A 6,472-nucleotide genomic window follows, 5' to 3' on the forward strand; every position below is an offset into this window, starting at 1 on the left:
CCCTCGAAATGCGCATTACTCGCGGTTAACCGGCGATTTTGACTAAAAATGACTTTTCAATAAATTTTATTTATTTACTTTATTTATTTTCATTTTATCCAAGTAAAAGAGAATCTATTTTTATTCATTTATTTGACTTACTTATTTTTCTTATTAATTATTTCGAAGGGAAAGTTATTAGAGGGATTGATCTGAAGGGATAAACTTAAGTGTTGACAAAGATCAAGAAATAAATGAGGGAAAATTTCATATATGGCAAACGAATGTTATGAAATTACATTCCATGGGTATAGTTTACATAATTACATTTCATGAGTATAGTTTAGTATTTTAGGTGATTCTAAATTTGTATAAAACATTTTCTTTAATTAAATACAAAAAAAATTATTTTTCAATAAATGGTAACAGTAGCACAAAAGATGCTAACAATAAATTCACACAATCCCATGATATAAGCAAAACATTCAAAATCAAACATTTCTCCGAAAAAAGAATCTAAAACTATAGAAAGACAATACCAGTTCAAAATCAAATATTCTTTTTAATTTTTTTAGATAAATCTATGAAACACATAAACACACACATAGATATATTTATATATAAATTGATTATATTGTATATATTTGCGAAATTGTATATAATTTTTATGTAATATTTATGTGTAATTGATTTTGTGTTGTAAACTGTATATGACCATCAAATATTATTTTAATTTTTTGGATAATCTGTTTGTATACAATATTTTATTATGTTCCTATTTTTTCTTTTGTATAATTCTAGGAATTTGTAAAATGTAGAATAGTTTTGGATATATATTATAGTTATATATGTGCATATGTGATTTCATGTTTTCGTTTTTTTAAAAAAAACATTAATGATTAAACTGATTGTATATAATATTCATTTGTTAATTGTATATATAGTAAGCTTGAAATATGTTTATATATTTGAGGGTGTAACGTTTATATATACTATATTTTATTATGTTCATAATTTTTTGTATATATTGACGAATTTGTATAATGTATTATAATATTATAGAGTGATTTTAACAAAAATTTTTATACAAAATTAAATAATTGTATAGAAATAGCTATTGCCTCATAAGACTTTGTATATGTTACCTTAATATACAACCCATTATATACCTAACTTTAGTAATTGGTATACAACTAATAGAATATACAATTAAGAACTGTTTCATAATACATTGTATATATTAACTTAATATACAAACCACTATATACATAACTTTGTAATTTGTATATAAATTACACAACCTGATGTTCCCGATATTCTTCAGATTTGTCCACTTCTGATGAGGCAGATTCAATCTCTTTTGAATCAATGTTTTACGACTTTTCTCTTACTTCCACCTTCAACAATCTTAATGCCGCTAGATTTCGCGTCGTTGATGACTTTATGAATTGCCATTGGATCTTTTTTTTTTCATGGATCTCAATTCTTCAATAGATTGTTCAACTTAAACTTGTTTATGTTTTGCCATAGACCCTACATTAACCTTGAATCCTGAATTAACCAAATTGATACGAAGGTGAATTATCAACAATATTGACATGCAATGGCATACCTCTCGTAATGCTCATACATGGATAGAAATCATCTATTCTGATTTTGAAAGACTTGTAATCTGATAAGTAATAAAGATTTTTTAAAAAAAAATATATGAAAAAACTAACAATCATACTACATATACAATTGTTGTATCAAGAAAAAAAATATTGAAAGTCATTAATTTGGCGGTTACCTAACAAAAGTGAAAGAACATCGAAGGGAGAACGTCAAAATTTTCCCAATGGAAATTCAAATTAGAAGGGAAGAGTAATTTTAGGAAAAGATATGGAATGAGAATAGGAGAGATAAATTTGATTTTGAATAAAATTATATAAAAATCTGTGGATGACTATTTTTATTCTGTATACAAATAGATAGTGGGTCACATTAATTATGGCAAAAAATTTTATAATTGTATTTACTGGCAGTAAATAAATTAAATTATACCCTTATTAACTAATTACATAGGAATGTTTGTCATCCTATGTAATTTTCCCAATAAATAAAGACTAAGTAAAATTTATATGTATATGTATATATGTATATGAATTTTGAATATGTATAAAAATAAGAGAAATGACTATTATCAAGAATTAATTAAATCAAACAAAGGTAACATAAATTGTTAGTCAAATATTATGATAAATAAATAAGAAGGAAAAGAAATATCAAATTTGGACTGTTGGTCCAAATTTTACTGCTGTAAAATTTTAGGCCTTTGGGCCTGTTTTCCTTCAAAATTCAGCGTACACACTGATCCTATACTACCGTATATGGGCTGTATTTTGGTTCTTTTCCCTGTATATTGGATTGTATACTTAGTGTGTACGTCTTAATTCAGCTCCTCGAGCACGAGTATATTTTTTGGACCTATATACCATATTTTTTGACTGTATATCAGTGTATACAGTGGTATATAAGTTCCTTTCTGAGCTTTTGGAGGCCTGCAAATTTAATTTTCAGTCATGTTATACTCCGGGAACCTGTATCTCATTCTGGTACTGACTGGAAGGAATTAAACTTGGCGTTATGCAAGGGGTGAGTCTCAAGTGGACTCGGATCAAAAGTTCATGCGAGAGAAAAAAAAAAGATAATAAGGATTAATAACTAATCATAACGAGACTCCACTAAGATAACTAAGCATGTGGGATAATAACAAGCTCAATTGCCCATCAATAGCTAAACAGACGCTCAATAGCAAAAGCACATTTATAATAATTAATCATCAAGTCAAAGTGCTTAATAGTGAGCATCAAGTTGATATACCTAAAAGTTGATACACTTTTATACCACAATATGAAGAATCAAGAGTCAAACACTTATAATGACAACAAACTTATGGAAATAAGCTCACTGGAAAAAAAGAAAACATAAGGGAGAATGCACATTTTGAATCACGTGTAAGGCACATTCAACAACTCTTTGGACTAATATTAAAATAACTTATGCAAAAGATATAATAAAATCTAATATTCTATTCTCAAGCCAACTAATTTTGATGGCTACTACACATGAGAGCAAGGCAATAGACAAAGATTTAACTAAAAATAATAAAGGCAACATATTCAACTCAGGTGAACAAAAACAAAATCTTAACCCAAAAATTAAGACTTCACTGAGAAGAGAACGAATAGTTTCAGAGAAGACTTTGAATATTTATCCTACATGAAAAATTGAATCACTACGAGATTCAAAAGCCATTAATTGGTACAGTAATATGAGAACATAATGAACATCAAGTTCAAATAGGCAAAATGACCCTTTTAGATGATAGTATAAGTTGTAACACCCAAAATGGTGAAGAAGTCTATCTAAACAGCCTATGTAGTTGACAAACCAAAAGCTATAAAACCACTTCGAGCGTAAACAAAACAGAAACCCACCAGTTTGCAGGTCATATGCTACCGAGTCAACAAATCTAAAAACTACCAATTATATATGAAAGATTGAAATTCAACTCTTATTCAGAGGAAACAAGAGATACTCTTGGAGACAAGTAACAAATGATTTTCATCGCAACAGATTTTAAGCAATACGAACATGGAAGCTAATTTAAACAAAAAATGCTAAAGGACACGACAAACACGGAAAGTAAGAGTAGTAAAGAATGAGTTGTAGCATCTAATGGACGATACATACAACAACATTCTATCACGAAAGAAAAGAACAATAACTTGTACTTCATAAAACTAAATCACACTCAATTTGGAACCGAACTGCCCATAACTAGCCGTGTGAACCACAGCTAACAGTAAGCTTCATATAAATGAGATGTCCGCTAAAATAAGCTAAGGTCAAAAGGAAGATACCTTTCCGGGCAGGAGTGATACTAGACGAGCAGGAGCATATTATCCCACCAACAAGGACTCTAAACCATGAAAATTCCCAACTAATGGACAGAGCGGGTGAAACTTCGATATAAAAAAATATTTGTTCTCCTCCCTGTTCTACTGCTTTTTATACAATCATATTTCTCTATATCCCGATAGAATATTTCTTACTTTTATTTTTTCAGTGAAGAACCCCCGCCTTTCAATGAATGGAGAAGAGGGTATATATAGGGAATTTATAGGGTTCGGAATAGGGGGAAAATCAGGCAGATTTTGTATGTTATCCCGAATTTGAAATTCGAATTGGAGATAAGGTGAAATATTGTCACTGTACCAATTTCTACTGGAACTTTGAAAGTAGCCGTTTGATTTTTTAAAAACGACACTCAAGAAAGGAGATTGCTCCACATAGCACTGCTCACATACAGATAGAAAAGGACAGAGGAGAGGGATGCGACGCGCTAGGCAGCTGGACTCACGTTCTGGTTCGCGTCTGGAGTTCACACAGAGAAGAAGACGAGACGTAGGGGTCCGGTCACGTTGGGTTGAACTTATAGGTTCTTTGGGTATCTTTTTGGGAGTGGAAATTGGGCCGGGTCTGAGTGGTTAGGGAGGTGGGTAGGGTCGACTTTATGGCTGGATATTAAAGGAAAATGGGATTGGGCCTGGGAATAGGCTTAAAAGAAAGGAAAATTTAGCTAACTAATCAAAAAAACCAATTTATTTAGTGATAATATCCATACTTTAATAATATTAATAAACATGTCAAAAATATTATTATTTTAAAAATAAATAATTATTATGATATTATTAATATTTTCTCTCTCATTATTTACAGGTTTTTTTTCTCTCTCATAGATTACACATTTTTCTATATTTATGTAATTGAATAAATGTTAATGTTATTTTAATTTTTTTCTTTCTTTTCTTAAGTTTATCAATTTCCCTTTCTTACTTTCTTTCGAATCAAACTTCCAGATTTTTCTCTCTTTTCTTATTCTTCTTTTATTTTTTCTATCTAACATTCTTCCAAATCAATTCCACAGATTTTCTATTCAATATATTAATATTTTCTACTATTCTCATTTAATTTCGTTGCAAGATTTAATTTGAAGATTAACAATAATTTGGGTATTATGTTTTTCAGATTCCTTATTTATTTACTTACTGATTTTAGTGTTTTTTTTTAATTTTGTTGTTGTCCTTAAAATATTTTTTAGGGTTTGAGACTACATAATTTTCTTTTAAATTGACGTTTTCAAGAGAGTTATTAGAGTTATTAGACAAATTAATCAAAGTTCTTCCGATTTTCCATCATTAAATTTTTTTTTCACTCAAGAATTAAACAACAATGTAGGTTCCGCTTCTAAGGATGATATATGACGGAGAAAAATGCCTGAATCCGTCGATGTGCAAAATTCCACACAAATTCATAACCATGAAGTTGAAGAAAACCAATTTGTTGGAGAAGAGGTTTTTTTTTTACATGTTCTGTGTCTTGCATGTTAGTTTAATTTGTTTAGTAATTTTTAAGATTAAAAAAAATTCATGTTACAATGCGTTTGGAAGTGTATATGGAATTTTTATTGTGTTATAGTTAGTATTTATTTTTATATTTCATATATTTATTGTATTTTGTGTTCTATTTTTTTTTTGTGTTAGCTATGTCAATATAACACACTATATGAGTTTGATTGTGTATATTTCATAGTTTTGATGTTTTTTGTATTCATAGATTTGGAAGTGTATATTGAATTTTGTTGTTTTGCATGACGTATGTATTTTTGTATTTCATTATTTTATTGTATTTTATATCCATAGATTTGGAATCGTATTTCATATATATAATTCATTTTATATTATGTTTTTTTTTATAGTTATGTCAATGTACCACACTTAGTATTCTTGTATTTCATAGTTTTATTGTTTTTTGTATTCATAAATTTGAAAGTATTTATTGAATTTTGATACTATTTAAGTCAGTATGTATTTTTACAATAAACAGTTGTATTCATTCAAAAATTATGTTGCATTGTTTCTGAATTTGACATTTTTTTCTAATTTGTATTTATTCTAAAGGTATGTTAACTAGTTATGTATTTTATTTAAGAATGAGTACACCAAATATTCAATTATTCCTTTTCAATTTTATATTTCATTTACTTTTTCATCATACTAATTTTTTGTATTTTATATATTATTATACAAAATTCTAAATAAAAACTAGAATAAATAGAAATACAAATAAAATACATATTGAAATGAATACGTACAAGATTTTTGATGAAAAATTAACTATATAGGGAAAAAAATATATGAAAATACAAATATATTTCTTAAATGACTATATAGATTAATTCGGCATACCTATTGGAATGAATCCAAACTAATAAAAAACTATAATAAATATAAATAGAATATATTGTGAAATGAATATAATTTTAAAAAGGTAAAAATTCTGGAGAGAAAAAAAAGAATAAAATTTAAATTTTATTTGAAAATGTAATTGATGAGAAAATTAAGGATCCTTACTTTTTTTTTGAAATATTCTCTCCCTTGATTTTCTC

General features: G+C 27.7%; 1 long non-coding RNA gene across 1 annotated transcript; it reads right to left on the reverse strand.

The window, feature by feature from the left end:
• Nucleotides 1–1,058: 1,058 nt before the first annotated feature.
• LOC104646825 (uncharacterized) lies at nt 1,059–5,972 on the reverse strand. Its single transcript, XR_002027594.3, has 2 exons — nt 3,885–5,972; nt 1,059–1,530 (listed from the first exon to the last, which is right to left on the reverse strand). It is a non-coding gene; the product is annotated as an uncharacterized lncRNA (long non-coding RNA).
• Between the last annotated feature and the right edge of the window lie 500 nt (nt 5,973–6,472).

This window comes from Solanum lycopersicum, chromosome 4 (assembly GCF_036512215.1).
Source record: "Solanum lycopersicum chromosome 4, SLM_r2.1".
In the NCBI taxonomy this organism is placed as follows: domain Eukaryota; kingdom Viridiplantae; phylum Streptophyta; class Magnoliopsida; order Solanales; family Solanaceae; genus Solanum; species Solanum lycopersicum.